Source organism: Artemia franciscana, chromosome 8 (genome assembly GCF_032884065.1).
Source record: "Artemia franciscana chromosome 8, ASM3288406v1, whole genome shotgun sequence".
Taxonomy (NCBI): Eukaryota; Metazoa; Arthropoda; class Branchiopoda; order Anostraca; family Artemiidae; genus Artemia; species Artemia franciscana.
The window spans coordinates 42475797-42491472 of NC_088870.1; the positions used below are offsets into that span (position 1 = coordinate 42475797).

Here is a 15676-nt window from a genome sequence, read left to right on the forward strand (position 1 = left end):
GGATTATTGAAAGAACAGGCGTTATAACACGTGTATCATAACACAGTCGATTGACCTAAGGTTCTGTCTTCATCTAACTACCTAACCTAAGGTTCTACTTGACTGGGCATATACCAAGCATAATTACCTGCCTTGTTTACCTCTTCAAGTAAAAACTTTCCCCAAAGGTAAAAACAATATGCGGTTAGCAATCACCTTTGTGAGCAATCAGTAACGATTTGATTCGGTCGTGTGAAGGTGTTGTTTTTTTTCTATTTTGTATCGTGTCGTTGGATTTTTATTGATTTGTCAATGATTTCAGATTGTAAGGTAAGCTGAAAAATGAGTATTATTGAATAGTTTACTGAATTCTAGATACGAGCCATTTCATTGGTAAAAAAAATATTATAGCTGGATTTGGTTTAAGTGATTAATACTTAGTATTATTCTGTCGAAAACGACCGATAACTCATACTTTAATTGAAGATTAGTCACTTTTAAAACCTCAGTAAGTGCTTAAATTTGAATTTATGATAGAAGCGACTATTATATTCGTAAAGAACATAAAAAAGGCATCAAATGAATTGTGAAATCAAGTGACTGTGAAATATTTACCGATATACGGCCCAGATTGGCTTAAGTCATGGGAAGGTATTTTAAAGTAAGGAGCCCTTATCTAGAATTTACAGTGGTCCGAAATTGGTGAATGTTGACATTCACCGGTGAATATCCCAAATACCTTTTATCTCCTTGATTAGTCAGCATTGCCAGTCACCTTTTTCAATTTAATGCAAGATTCGATGATGACAGGTTAGGTTAAACCTGTCAAAGGTAATTAAATCCAAGCAGAGAGAAAAAAAAATACGGATATTGACTGGTGAATGTCGACATCAACCAGGTTTCGGACATTCACGGTAACAAGCCTATTATTCGTAGGGGTATTTGGAGGGTAGTAATACATCCATCACCTTTAATCAATTTCCTAAGGGAGAAAACAAGGTTGCCAATTAAAAAACTTCTTGTGGGCGAGTGGGCAAGTATTTTTCTTATGTGAAGATAAAAGCATTTTTTCTAAACCTAAGGGGTCAATTGTCTCAATCTACCCCTCTCTCCAACGAGCCCAATTCGTATTCCTGGTGGAAAAGTTTTTATCGTATGAGTAAAAAGGGGTGAATTAATATGCCGCTAATACCTTCAAAATGCGCTGCTGGAAGTTTTGGGTGCAATGTAGATGTTGATTTTAGAACACTTTAGCGTTAAAAAAGTAAGGAGAATATCAAGGGGGGTTCAGGTTCCTCCCCGAAAGCATAACAGCTCTACGTTAAAAAAATTGTACCTTTGACTGTGTAGAAACATCTTTGCTTTCCTTTGTGTCCTCCAGAATGAAATGAGCAACATCTGGTTGGGGTACAATTTAAATATATATCATGAAAGATAGAACGCTTAAGGTAATTTTTTTTTAAATGAAATTTAGCTCTTATAATCCTTAAATTATAAATCAAAAATGCAAGAGGTAGACAAGGGTATGGAGGCAAACTATAAATCTCTGTCTATATGTGGGTTTGACAGCCTTCTTGTAAAACAAATAGGATTAACTGTTTTTTCTCTGTATTTCCTTAATCCAATCGATAGAATATCAAAGTTGAAGTGAAAATGGTCTACTCACTTTGTGGGGTGGAAGAAAACATGGTGCTTATGTATTATACGAGAAACAATCGAGAAGTGAAATTTGACTTAATGCTAATAAAGGTTAGGTTAGGTTACACTTCCAAAGATGTTGCTTGCCGTAAGATTACAAAGTCATGGTGTGTCCATCTACGTACTATTTTATTTAGGCGAAAACCACTTATCCTGGAAAAATATAATTGCCTGTTCACCGGTCCTTGGCAAATCCTAAATCTTAATTTGAACATCAATATTGTTCTATATTCTATCATTATGCATTGGAAACTAACCGGATATTGTCCTATCTGATCTTCGCGGTCCAAGTTCTTCAGTGTGTCTCGTATAATACAAAAGTAACTATGTTATATTAGTGGTGTTTGGCTCACTTTTTTGGCAATTCATCCCTCGCCCCCTCTAGTGGTCTCACATAGCCTAAAATTAACCAAAATATGATATGCTCGTTGGAGAGAGGGTGTTGAATTTACTTGCAAAAAATGCCATTGGCACCACATTAAATTTCTGACTTAAAAGTTGTAAAGGTAAACGATCAGTAATACAAAGCGCACTTTAGGCCATATTCTACCATATTTCATAATCATAGAGACACACCATCGAGTTTTAAAGGCCTGACAGAAAATCCAGCATTTAATGTTTGGCAATAACCCTGATGTATGACTTGTGCAGAGGGGTTGTCGAGCTTGGTGGTAACAAGCTCTTAGAACATAGAATCAAACTCAGATTCCTCTTTTATGAGGAATCCACAGACCTCCCCAAAGGGAAATTTGATGATATTTAATTAATGAAAAAAATACAACGTTTGTCATCTCTCTTGATGCCTTCGCTCTTAAAGACGAAGTTTCATGACTGCGATCGGGTGTTTAGCAGCTCCTTAGTAATGGATGCATTGCTGTTGGCCCTTCGAGCATAAGACCACTTTCCTATCTCGAGGATACCGATCGTACAGATAGCTAAGCTTCTCGGTTGTCTTCATGTGCATGGACAGTAGCTTGAACCTATGTATTGTCTGGAAAATGGTGTAGACGGTTAATGAGATTTTTCCCTGAGTCGTTGCTGCATATCGGGAAAGGTATGGGTCCAAGGATACTACCCCGAGGAACCCTAGCTATTACTAGGTACCCGTTTGGAATGAATACATCGAGGACTACACCGAGAGTATAATTTCTTATAAAATTCCAAAGAGCCTGAAGCAGAAACCTTTCTGACGCACCTCATACTCTTTACATCTAATAATTCTATTCTTAGACTTATTCGATTCCCATTACGTGCAAAAGTATTCATGGACCTTGCCATTAGGCTTATAGAAAATAAAGCTTATTGGTATTAATCAAACAACATTAGTAGGATAAGAATGGTTATGTACAGCCTTCAAACCATTGCTTTATTTTCAAAAATCGTTCTTCGGTAAATTTAGTCGAGAAACTCAAAAACATAAGTATCTCTGAAAATACAATTGTAAGCAGGTTTGATATTATGTCCATGTCACAAAATGGACATGTCATGTCATGTACATCACAAATATTGATGTAGCAGTATCTGATTTGAAAATAAAATAAATGAAAATCATCATCTAATAGAAGTTTTGACAACAGGAATAGAATTCGAGGTCTTAATGACATGGGTTAAACTCTGTAACAAGTATTCAATGCATTTCAAATTCCATAATTGTTTTTACCAGCAAATAAAGAGCTTGGTGATGGGAGTACCCCACTCCGGGTAACTGGCTAATATTTACAATAGCGACGAAGACCACACTGCCTTTCCATAACAAACCAACACATAGTAGAAACAATAGGGAAAATCTTTTCAAGACAGTGGGAATCAATTCTGTGAATATTGCGACCCTATGTCCAAGGGTCGTCTGCAGCACAATACAAGAATAAGCACAAAACACAATAGAGTCCTGGTTGAACTTCGTTGAAGTAAGGATGTTAGGGTTGTTTTAAAAAACATTATCAGTTTTAATTCTCACATTTTAATGTAATTTTATTTATATGTATATTTTTTTTTCTCTCTTTCTCGTATTGTGCTGCAGACGGCCCTTGGACATAGGGTCGAAATATTCACATAATTGATTTCCACCGTCTTGAAAAGATTTTCCCTATTGTTTCTACTTTGTGTTTGTTCGGCTAATATTTATGTAGAACATAGTGAAAATCAGGCATTAAATTAATATTTCTTGAACCATATCTCTTGGGGAAGTTACATGGATGACATAATTTCATTTTGGAACTATGGGGAAAATGAACTAAGGGGTTTTTTAGATAACCTTAATGCATATGATAGAAACTTACAATTTACCTTAGAAATCGAAAATTGCAATAAAATCCCATTGCTAGATGTATTAACTATTCGTAGCATAGAAAAGATCAATTTAACTATTTACAGAATACCAGCACAAAACAGCAGATATTTGAATTTTAAATCAAACCAGCAGCCACGAGTTAAAAGAGTTGTCATAATGTCTCTCGTCGATTGTGCCCTAATTGTTTGCTCTGGTTCTCACACGACAGCAGAACTAAACTTTATTAGGGATATACTTTGTGGAAATGGGTATCCTATTTTATTTAATAATAATACAGTTAGCCATAAACTGAAAAGACACTCCCGTAAAATCAATGGCTGTTTGAATCCCGATAAGTCCTCAAGAATAATTTACCTCCCATACATACCAAAAATCTTAAACAAGTTAGCACTCAAAATAATCTGTATGTGTATTTATTAATAATTTCAAAATCATAAATTCCCCAGATTCTGGTAAAGCTAAAACCCGAGTTAGTCGCCAAGAGGGGTCTATCAAATACCATGCGACTGTGGCCAACACTATGCAGGTAGAACTCACCAGAATTTAGAGAAACGCCTACAACAGCATAAAGCTAGTATGACCAAGTCTCTAAATTCTAATATTCTAATATATTATAGATTCTGATATTTTCTTTTGTTCTGCTTCAAGCAGCCATGTTTGTGAAAATCTAGCCACAAAATACCTTTTTGAAGAAGCCCCCCTTATTAGCAATTGCCTAGGTATAAGACTGGTAGTTCGAGAAGTAATTGAAATCAGACTTAAGATTAATAACAATATTTCCTTAAATAGGGACTTGGGGGAATATTCACTAAAAGCTCTATACTCAAACTTAATTAAATATGATCTTACAAAATATTTAAAGAAACCAGTAGACATTAAAAACAGAACCAGTTACAAAAAGACCTTTGAGGTTAGCTGTCAAAAAGGCAAGATTAGCAATAAAAACGTGTTTTTAATTATTCTTCTTTCATTTCAATGAATTGCCTTGTTTCACCTCACTTTATTTATTATTCCTGGTTGAACTTCGCTGAAGTAAGGATGCTGGGATTGCTTTAAAAAATTTCATTTTAGTTTTATTGGTCGTATACTGCTGCAGCCTAAGTCTTTTTTCTTTTATTCCAATTAGAATGCCACTGTCTTACGAAAAGAATTCCCTATTGTTCTTCTTGTTTTTGATGTTTGTCGTAGGATCGCTATCTGTATTAGGAAATGGGATTGTTTTGGTGGGATTCCACTCCATGGAGAAGGATCTGCAGCCAAAGTAAAGCCTATAAATTGATAACAGAGGGCCGGCTAATCTGAAATTACATTGTCCTGACGACATTTGAGTTTACTGTATGAATCGGTCACAACTAGGCACTGTAAAGCCCTTTGGACTTGCGGGATTGGAGTAGTTGCCACGGTTGAGGTGATTGAATCAGTGCGATAAGGGAAGTTTAATACTTCTTTGCTGTCGTCATCAAGACCTGAAAACTTGGAAAAAAGTCTCAGAAAGAGCTTCAGTTTTTCTCTGAGAATCTGGGATTGTAATCCCATCAGTCTGAAGGGAGGGAATGGATGGGTCCGTCACTTTTGACACGTTGCCTGCTTAACAACTCTCAACCAACTCTGCGGAAGCGTTCTTGAGTTTTTTGGCATCCCACGAGTGTGTTCAAGAGTCATGCTCGTTCTTTTACACTTTGTTCTTGTGGTTGGCTTGTTCTTGTCAATCAAACAGTTAGTGGTAACGAACTGTAGTAAGGAGCGACCCGGCTCAATAGTAACCAAAACTCTAAAAAACGGAATTTTGATACAAATAGCTACATCAAAAGAATCGCATTTTAATACTGATTTTAAGTATATAAGTTCCATCAAGTTTAGTCTTACCCATCAAAAGTTACGAGCCTGAGAAGATTTGCATTATTTTAGAAAATAGGAGGAAACACCCCCTAAAAGTCATAGATTCGTAACGAAAATCACACCATCAGATTCAGCGTGTCAGAGAACCCTATTGTAGAAGTTTCTAGCTCCTATCTATAAAAATTTGGAAATTTGTATTTTTTGCCAGAAGGCAAATCACGGATGCGCGTTGATTTGTTTGTTTGTTTTATTTTTTTCCCAGGGATGATCGTATCGACCCAGTGGTCCTAGAATCTTGCGAGAGGGCTCCTTCTAACGGAAATGAAAAGTTCTAGTGCCCTTTTTAAGTGACCAAAAAAATTGTAGGGCACCTAGGCCCCCTCCCACGCTAATTATTTTCCCAAAGTCAACGGATCAAAATTCTGAGATAGCCATTTTCTTCAGCGTCGTCGAAAAACCTTACCACTATGTCTTTGGGGATGACTTACTCCCCCACAGTCCCCATGGGAGGGGCTACAAGTTACAAACTGTGACCAGTGCTTACATATAGTAATGGTTAATGGGAAGTGGACAGACGTTTTCAGGGGGATTTTTTGGTTGGGGGAGGGGTTGAGAAGAGGGGGATATGTTGGGGGAACTTTCCATCGAGGAATTTGTCATGGGGGAAGAGAATTTCCATGAAGGGAGCGCGGGATTTTCTATCATTATTTAAGAAAAAAACAATGAAAAAATAGACGTGAAAAAGTTTTTTCAACTGGAAGTAAGGAGCAGCATTAAAACTTAAAACGAACAGAAATTATTACGCATCTGAGGGGCTCACCTCCTCCTAATACCTCGCTCTTTACGCTAAAGTATTTTTAGTGATTTCAACTATTTATTCTACGGTTTTTGTGATTCAGGGGTCGTTGATAATGAATTGGGACAAATGTAAGCTTTAGTGTAAACAGCGAGGTACGGACGAGGGGGTGAACCCCCTCATATATGTAATAAAAACATGAGAATACAGAAGTTCGTTACGTAAGCTAATTTATAAGTTACGTATATCTTTTACTAATAGAAACATTCGTAAAAAATTAAAGGTTCTAGTTGCCTTTTTAAGTAACCAAAAAATCGGAGGGCAACTAGGCTTCCTCCCCCGCTGCTTTTTTTCTCAAAATCATTCAATCAAAACTATGAGAAAGCCAGTTAGCCAAAAAAAAAAAAAAAATGCAAATTTCGTTTTAATTATTCCTCTGCGGAGAGCCAAAATCAAAACATCCATTCATTCAAAAACGTTCAGAAATTAAATTAAAAAAACAAGTTTTTTTAACTGAAAGTAATAAGCGATATTAAATCTTAAAACGAACAGAAATTACATCGTATATGAAAGGGGCTGCTTTCTCATTAACGCCCCGCTCTTTACGCTAAAGTTTTTTACTGTTTTAAAAAGTAGAGTTGAGAGAAAGAATTAAACTTTAGCGTAAAGAGCGGGGCGTTGATGAGGTAGCAGCCCCTTTCATATACGAAGTAATTTCTGTTCGTTTTAAGTTTTAATGTCGCTCCTTACTTTCAGTTAGAAAAAAAACTTGTTTTTTTTTATTTAATCTAATGAGAGTACGGTTCTGTTCAAGCTAAGATTTGATACCTCATATTTTGTAGTGAACTACCGCAAACAGGCTCATTTTCGTTGTCCGGGACAATCTTAAAGTCGTTTCTGCCGACAAGGGACAGACTGGTTTCTTATAACCAACCAAGAAATAAAGGGTACCCCGACATAGTTACCTTACCTCGACATAGGTACCCCGGGTTCAGAGCAGAGCAACTAAAATTAAAAAAAATATTTAAGTAAATTCAATTTTTAAAAATGGTAATTTAAAGAGGTTAATCAATTGGTGGGTAATATCGGTGGTACTTTTTACGCGCACCTTTATTTGGGTTTTCTTCATAGTTCATCTATTCTATGTGTTTTTTCACCCTCCCCCATTCTGTCATAAATTCATATGCACGTGCGTGTGATAAAGTCAACCGCATAATTTTGATTTTTTTTTCCAAAGATGGTAAAAATTGCGAAAGCTAAGAAATGATAGTATTTACCTCAATCAATATTTACATAGACAGATAGAAGGTCACTATCACTAATTACCATGAATTGCAGTAAAGTTGAATATCAATTTTCAGGTACTATTCAATTTTCCTTATAAACCTTGAAATTGTAATTACATGCTGAATTATTGCTGAATTTCTGTAGGAGAGAAAAAAGCGTAAAAAATTACGTTGAAACTCGAAAAAAGATTGGAATTATTACTTCAAGACAGATTCAGAATAGATTCAAGTTGAATGTTTAAAAAAGATATGAGTCTGAGTGCCTTATTTGTTACCTCCTCTTTTATGATTGATTAACATCGGTGATGTTCAATATTGTTCTCTTGTAATTCGCCTCTTTTATTTGTATTAATATTTATCGTAGAAAAAGCAAAAAGCCGCAGGCCTTATCAAACAGTTCGTGGTAACGAACTGTAGTAAGGAGCGACCCGGCTCAATAGTAACCAAAACTCTAAAAAATTGAATTTTGATATCAAAAGCTACATCAAAAGAATCGCATTTTAATGCTGATTTTAAATATATAAGTGTCATCAAGTTTAGTCTTACCCATCAAAAGTTACGAGCCTGAGAATATTTGACTTATTTAGGAAAATAGGGGGAAACACCCCCTAAAAGTCGTAGGATCTTAACGTAAATGACACCATCAGATTCAACGTATCAGAGAACCCTACTGTAGAAGTTTCAAGCTCCTATCTACAAAAATGTGGAATTTTGCATTTTTTGCCAGAAGACAAATCACGGGTGCGTGTTTATTTGTTTGTTTGTTGTTTTTTTTTTTTTTTTTTTTTTCCCAGGGGTCATCGTATCGACCAAATGGTCCTAGAATCTCGCAAGAGGGCTCATTTTAACGGAAATGAAAAGTTCTAGTGCCCTTTTTAAGTGACCAAAAAATTGGAGGGCATCTAGGCCCCCTCCCACGCTCATTTGTTTCCCAAAGTCAACGGATCAAAATTTTGAGATAGCCATTTTGTTCAACATAGTCGAAAACCATAATAACTATGTCTTTGGGGATGACTTACTCCCCCACAATCGCTGGGGGAGGGGCTACAAGTTACAAACTTTGACCAGTGTTTACATATAGTAATGGTTATTGGGAAGTGTACAGACGTTTTCAGGGGGATTTTATTTTGTTTAGGGGTGGGGCTGAGGAGAGGGGGCTATTTTGGAGGATCTTTCCTTGGAGGAATCTGTCATGGGGGAAGAAAAATTAAATGACAAAGGCGCAGGATTCTCTAGCATTACTATAAGAAAACAATGAAAAATAAACATGAAAACGTTTTTTTTTTCAAATGAAAGGAAGAAGTAGCATTGAAACTTAAAACGAACAGAGATTATTACGCATATGAGGGATTCTAAAACTACTTTAGCATAAAGAGCGAGGTATTTAGGAGGAGATAAATACCTTACTCTTTATGCTAAAGTATTTTTAGTAATTTCAACTATTTATTCTACGGCCTTTCTGATTCAGGGGTCATTCTTAAAGAATTGGGACAAAACTTACGATTTAGTGTAAAGAGCGAGGTATTAACGAGGGTACAAACCCACTCGTATACATAATAAATAAATAAGGTTATGAAAGTTTGTTACGTAAGTTAATTCTCAAGTTACCTATATTTCTTACTAATAAAAACGTTCGTTAAAAATTAAAAGTTCTAGTTACCTTTTTAAGTAACCGAAAAATTGGAGGGCAACTAGGCCTCCTTCTCCACCCCTTATTTCTCAAAATAGCCTGATCAAATCTAAGAGAAAGCCATTTAGCCAAAAAAAGAATTAATATACAAATTTCATTTTAATTAATTTATGTGCGGAGAGCCAAAACCAAACATGCATTAATTCAAAAACGTTCAGAAATTAAATAAAAAAAACTAATTTTTTTAGCTGAAAGTAAGGAGCGACATTAAAACTTAAAACGAACAGAAATTACTCCGTATATGAAATGATTTGTCCCCTCCGCAATCCCTCGCTCTTTACGCTAAAGTTTGACTCTTTGCCACAATTCTACTTTTTAAAACAATTAAAAGTTTTAGCGTAAAGAGCGAGGGATTGCGGAGGGGACAAATCATTTCATATACGGAGTAATTTCTGTTCGTTTTAAGTTTTAATGTCGCTCCTTACTTTCAGCTAAAAAAATTAGTTTTTTTTATTTAATACTAATAAGGGAGCCTTTGGATATGACCAGCTTTGTGAGGGCTGACCAGGGCCGTATTCATGAGGGCCACCTTATTTGATTAATTGGAATAATATTACCCCAAATTATTTAATGGTAAAAAAGTAAAATTAAATATATAAAGAAATGGAATTGACATTAATTATGTCCCATGCTCCATAGTCCCTGTTTAGCATGGTGTTTGAAAATGGAATATAAATCAAAAGCTAGTATCTCTATATATAAAAGTAAGTTGTATGCATGTTTGTTTTTTTTTTGTAAAAAGAGGGTTTGCATGTGACGTCATTGTAAGTATATAAGGCTTTGTATTTGACGCCATCATAAGTTGACGTTACAGACCGGGACACCGGGACATAAGTGACGACCGAGACACAGGGAATACAAATGACGACTGGGAGACTCAAAGAGAAATTACAGACCGGGACACTGGGACACAAATGACGACCGGGACACAGGGAATATAAATGACTAGGACACTCAAATAGAAATTACAGACCGCGACACCGGGACACAAATGACGACCAGGACACCGGGACACAGGAAATATAAATGACGACCGGGACACAGGGACACAACTACAACGGGGACGCCAGGGGGGTACAAGGGGGATATATAAATGACGACGGAGACACAGGGAATATTCGATTAGCAATCACCATCAACAAAGCTCAAGGGCAATCATTAGAAAAATGTGGTATAGATCTGAATATGGATTGTTTTCCCCATGGACAATTATATGTTGCATGTTCAAGAGTTGGTAAACCTGACAATCTATTACACAACTACAATGGCGCGTAACTAATACGGCGCGTAAAGACTTACGCGCGGGGGGGCTTGGGGGCGGCACGAAGCGCCTCCACCAACTTGGTGCTAGTATGTTTATATAAACAGGATAATATTTAAAATATCAGTATGAAGAATTAAATAATTTTCACAATTATTCATATTTATATTTTAATACTTGATGAGGATCTAACTTGTGAAATCTGATAAATTACATAGTGAAACTTGAGAACTTTGGAACATTAATTGTGAATGTAAGGAGGTACTCAGTCCAATAGTAACTTAAACTCTAAAAAACGGAACTTCGATGACCATAGATTTTCAAAAGAGTTTTCTATGCCAATTCCAAATATACAAAATTTATCAACTAAGCCCAAATTATACGATTTTAATACATTCTGTCGAAGTCCAATACATTATATTATCTGCAACTTGCTTTTGTAGCTATGAAACCGGTTTTCTGAGATGTAACCCAAGCGTCGTTCTTGTGTGTATTTCCAATAACCGATAAGTTTAAATCAATGCTTTAATTTTTTCGAACAGACGTCTTTTTTTATTTTCACGATTCAAGATGGCAACCCTGTTGAAAATGTGGTGCTGTCATAAAACTTTATCATTTAGAAACAACCAAAAGAAAATCCTGGGAATCGTGGCTTTGAGGCAGGAATAGATTTAAGATGGGTCCACGGGGTATTTTTTTGGGGGTTGATGATCTTCGTACTTTAAGAAGGAAATAGCGCTAAGACAGTCGCTGTACCAAATATTATTTTTAAATGATTTTTTTTTGTGTATTTAATAGTTTCAGAGTACACACAAAATAATTTATTGCTAATTATTGTAATTATTGCTATCAGCTTTCCTTTGCAGGTACAGTTGTTTTATTTTTAGAACCAAGAGATTATTAATGTTTGAATTTTTATGGATGAAAAGTTTTGTCAAATTTAACTAATTATACTTATTTGTTTCCACGGCACAACGTAACAATACCAACGAAAATGGGGTACTGATCTAATAATAACTTCATATATTTTTTTTTTTATCAAAAATGCTATTTTTGATAGTATCTGGCGTCAAATTAAAAAAAAAAAAAATATGGATGCAAAATCACCAAAAATAAGCTAGTACGGCACCAAACAATTTAAAAAGATTTAGCAGGTGTAGATGTCTCTGGGAATCAACAGAATATTAATGTTTGAATTTTTGGACAAAAAGTGTGGTCTAAATCAAATAATTTAGTTTTGTTTATTTATTTTCGTCGTTCAACATTGCAACACTGACCAAAATGGGATGCAACCCTAAAAAAATCCCAAACTTCTTATTAAAAAGCGAATTTTAGGCAGTAACAGAGCTAAGATGGGCATTGGCGTGGCTAGGGGGCAATGGGGACGGCTGTCCCTGGGTACAGGCTCCGAGGAAACGCCAAATTAAGTTATTTTGTTTACTTATATTGTGGTAGTGAAGGTGGAGGGTAAGGGGGAGGGGGTCAAAAACCTACATTGTCTCCGAGTGCTGAAAACGCTTGCTACGCCTCTGAAGATGAGTGTAGGGGGGGGAAGAAAGATTGTTATTGTTTTGCCATTTGATGCACTAATGCAGTCGCTATGTTAAATACTTATTTTTGATTTCCCTTGTGTTTCTTAGTTTCAGAACAAACGCAAAATAATTATTCCCCTAATTTTTTGATGTGTATGTAAGTAGTACTTATGTAGTGCTTGAAGAATAACAGAAAAAGTAAACTACTCAGAAAGACATCATTAAACAGGAAATGCTTTCATTACGTCTCGGTACAGCGGTAGAGCACACCCAAAATGTCAATTTGCCACCTATAATTTCTCTCTTACTAATTTCGTAAATAAATGGCTCGACAATCATGGCTGTACCATGCCATTTGGTATTAATTCATTTTTGTTAGTGCGCTTGATTTTAGTAGCCTATACTATAATAATGATTAAAGGAATTATAGCGTTAAGCAGAGCGTGACGGCTTCGGTGCATCTTAATGTTGTCATTAGATAGATCCTTTGGGTTGTCAGTTTTGTGTTTATGGCATCTTTATGCCTGGTAAAATTTCACCTTCTGCACAAAAAAATAACTCCGCTTAAATAATTATTGTATCAACATTCTTCAAAGAGTTCACCGAAGCATTAAAGTGCGTCACAAGCTAGGGAAAAGGTGAAGCATTCGCTCATTAGTGTGTCTTTAATTAATAGTTAATTATTGCATTCTATCAAAGGGTTTAACACGGTTATAAGCCATCTTCATGCTTTTTTGTTCAATGCGTTGATAAATTAGATGTGGCTAGGGTGGCTTCTATCTATCCTGTTAAATATTTTTCCTTCCAACCACGATCTAGATTCTCATGCTTTGAGTGTTTATGTGTAGCGGGGCTTACATAGTCCCCACTTGACACGCGCCGAATTCTACTCACCACGGTTTAAACAGTTTAATGGTTTGGAAGTTTATGTATCTTTCAAATTTCAAACTGAGTGTCCCATCTGTAATTAATGTTTGAATGGCTGAAATACAGGAAAATCTAGTTAAAAATTGACACAAAATAGTTTAAGATGCATAAACACAATAAACAAAGTGCTTATCTACAGTACTTCGAAGCTTTATGGGAAATTTCACAATGTTGGTTGTCATCATAAGAGGAGAATCGAGGAATATTCCCATTTGAATCCTAGAAAAAAAACTCCTGGTAATACTTTCTCCCCTCCCCCAGGAAAAAATTCCTTGAAGTGTTCTTTTTGCGTCATTCGCCTTTTCAAACGTTCTTGATGAAATTCACAAGGGTCAGCATTACTAGTTTTTTTACAGTTTCTGAGGTCTCCATGGTAGAAACTCGAGGACTCTGGTCTGGAATGAAATAACGAAGGAAACACCTTTTATTCAAATACAGCTGAACTCTTAAATGAGAATACCAGCCTATAAAGGGGAGTCGGCTTGTCATTCCAAAATTATTACAAAAAATATAGAAAGTGGAAGATTAACATAAAAGAACAAGTCAGATTTCATTAACTATAAAGCCACTATAATCGCCCTTCAAACTCTAACAATTTAACAGTAACGCTTGATGCTCCCCCCCCCCGTGAATTTTTTTCAGCTGTAACTTTAGCCACTCATTTACGCGAAGACGGGAGTTCGCTTTACACTCTGAAATTATTACAAATTATTACAAAATATATGTAATACTGAGGAACAACGTAATGGAGCTAGATCCTCCCGTAGACCTACAGGACAGTATTGAGTGAAGCAATGTTGCAGTGTAGTTTAACAAGTGTTGCAGTGTTGAAACAGTGTTGCAGTGTAGTGCAACAAGTGTCGAGTGAAGCAGTGTTATATATTCTAATGGAGAGTTTGAGTTCTACAGGACAGTATTGAGTGAAGCAATGTTGCGGTGTAGTTTAACAAGTGTTGCAGTGTTGAAACAGTGTTGCAGTGCAGTGCAATAAGTGTCGAGTGAAGCAGTGTTATATATTCTAATGGAGAGTTTGAGTTCTACAGGACAGTATTGAGTGAAGCAATGTTGCAGTGTAGTTTAACAAGTGTTGCAGTGTTGAAACAGTGTTGCAGTGTAGTGCAACAAGTGTCGAGTGAAGCAGTGTTATATATTCTAATGGAGAGTTTGAATTCTACGGGCATAAGTTTTTCCCCTCTATTCCCGAGATGTTAAGCTGACCAATCATAAACAAGTTAATAGCTGTGTCTTTTTTAAATCGGGCTGTCTAATCCTCGAGTATAGATAATTTGTTTTTAATCGTTATTGCGTAAGTTAGTTAGGGGAGGAGTGGTAGTAAGATGGGGTGGCAGGGCGGAAGGGTTTTGGGATGTCAGGTAAAGGGGGAAAGGAGTGGGGTATGAGTTAGTTATGGGAATGATGTTGCTGAGAGAGTCTGGTAAGTTGTTTGGCTCTTATGATCTTTTTTTTGTTTTTGTTCGTTATTATCGTATTACAATTAATTAAACTTGCTAGTATCGTATGCTGCACGCTATGAACAATGTTAGTTTTTTCTATTAGTGTAGGGTTTGTATTGTGTATGAACTGTTTTTCTCCTTGTGAATAAAGCTAAGCTAAGAAGAATTTCTACAGTCACGAGGATTGTTACAAGTAAGCTCTCCATTTCTCTGCGATAGCAGTCTGAATATAGACCTTCTTCAGTTAAGGAGGGGTTATTCTAAGTAATTTAAATTTTTTAAAGATGTGAAAACTGAAACTCCTAAAAAGATTAGCGCAAGTGATCCACTTGGTTATTTTTTCCCCGATTTGTAATCAGTGGGCATAGCTATGTTGCTTATGTTGTGCTTTTTTTGTATTTCCTTGCAGGTTATGATGTTTTTTGTTCCTTGCGTATAGCCTACATTTTTTTTTGTTCTTTATTCCACATACATTTTGCATTAATGCGGGTTACAAATAAACTCACTTACTTACTAAAGGCACTTTAAAACCACGAATTTCTCAGTATTGTTGTGAAGTATTTATTTACCTAATGAAAGATTCTAAATCTTCCCGTCACAGGATATTTCAAACCGGAATCAAGAAGCTTAAAAACATAAATTGAACATTCTTGGCTGTAACTCCCCCGTAGACTCCTTCTTACTCGTAGACAGTTTAAAAAATGACCGAACGGTTTGGATTTTGGTTTGTCCGCTTGACTGGTTGAGCAGAACCATTTGGATTGTGCACATGAGGTAATCCACAGAAGTGTCATTAAATGTAGCTTTAGTTTTATTGCGTGTTCAGCGACTAATACAATAGAGTGATTATTTAGGGCGAGTTTCACAAGTTTCTAAAGTAAATTTGTCCTTTGGCTAAGTTGACCGATCTTTATCTTACTAACA

The 15676-nt window shown here is 36.0% G+C and overlaps 1 protein-coding gene across 2 annotated transcripts in view; it reads left to right on the forward strand.

Annotated features, from left to right (window-relative positions):
- The first annotated feature begins 206 nt into the window (after positions 1 to 206).
- LOC136030449 (uncharacterized) overlaps positions 207 to 15676 on the forward strand; it is a 173759-nt gene continuing 158289 nt past the window's right edge. Inside the window, exon 1 of one of the 2 annotated variants that reach the window (XM_065709437.1) lies at positions 207 to 309. The gene's annotated coding sequence lies outside the window, so the exon portion shown is untranslated. Of the gene's footprint in view, positions 310 to 15610; positions 15630 to 15676 lie in introns of those variants that run through there. The other variant, XM_065709440.1, reaches the window with a different exon arrangement.